Source organism: Malurus melanocephalus, unplaced genomic scaffold, assembly GCF_030028575.1.
Source record: "Malurus melanocephalus ecotype Western Australia unplaced genomic scaffold, MMel_1.1 scaffold_382, whole genome shotgun sequence".
NCBI lineage: Eukaryota > Metazoa > Chordata > Aves > Passeriformes > Maluridae > Malurus > Malurus melanocephalus.
In genome coordinates this window covers 220,151-220,956 of record NW_026623614.1, presented here as the reverse complement: position 1 = coordinate 220,956, position 806 = coordinate 220,151, and positions in this window count along the sequence as shown.

The following is an 806-nucleotide window of genomic DNA, read 5'->3' as shown; positions in this document are numbered from 1 at the left end:
GAGGTGGTGGATGCCACCATGCACGGGAACGCCGCTCGCTTCATCAACCACTCGTGTGAGCCCAACTGCTACTCGCGGGTCATCAACATCGATGGGCAGAAACACATCGTCATCTTCGCCATGCGCAAGATCTACCGCGGGGAGGAGCTCACCTATGACTACAAGTTCCCCATTGAAGACGCCAGCAACAAACTGCCCTGTAACTGTGGTGCCAAGAAGTGCAGGAAGTTTTTAAACTAGAACTTCCATCAGCTGCAAGGGAACCCTGCGGGGCCTGGGGCGAACCAAAGCTTTGAGKAAGCCCCTCCCTAGCCACTGGGACAGAGATGGGACAGAGAGGCTGGAAGCAGGAGTGAAGATGGACTGGGCTCCAGGACCTGACTGGCAACTCTGTTTGTCCGAGTCCACATCTTCATATCTCATATGTGCACACTCACCCTTGTGAGAGACGTGGGCGGCTGGAGAAGATCCTCAGCATGGTTATGTTTTTGCTATTCTCATTTTTCCCTGCCCCCATATTAGTTTCTCAGCGTGGGATTAATGAGTGGGAGAGAGGAGGAGAGGTCACTCCAGGCCCAGGCAGGGGCAGCAGTCATGGGTCGTAGGCCTCTCTGTCTCCTGGTTCAGAGCTCTCCTTGCGAGGGCTGTCAGTGCCTGGGTAGTGCAGTGTTTGAGTTTGTCTCCTGGGACAGGGGCTGTGCCCCTGGGACTGCGTGTCTGCAAACACCAGAGTGAGCAGGAGTAGGTGTGCTGCCTGTGCAGGCTCTGGGGCGTGGTGGGCTGCTCACCAGGAGAGCAGAACAGAG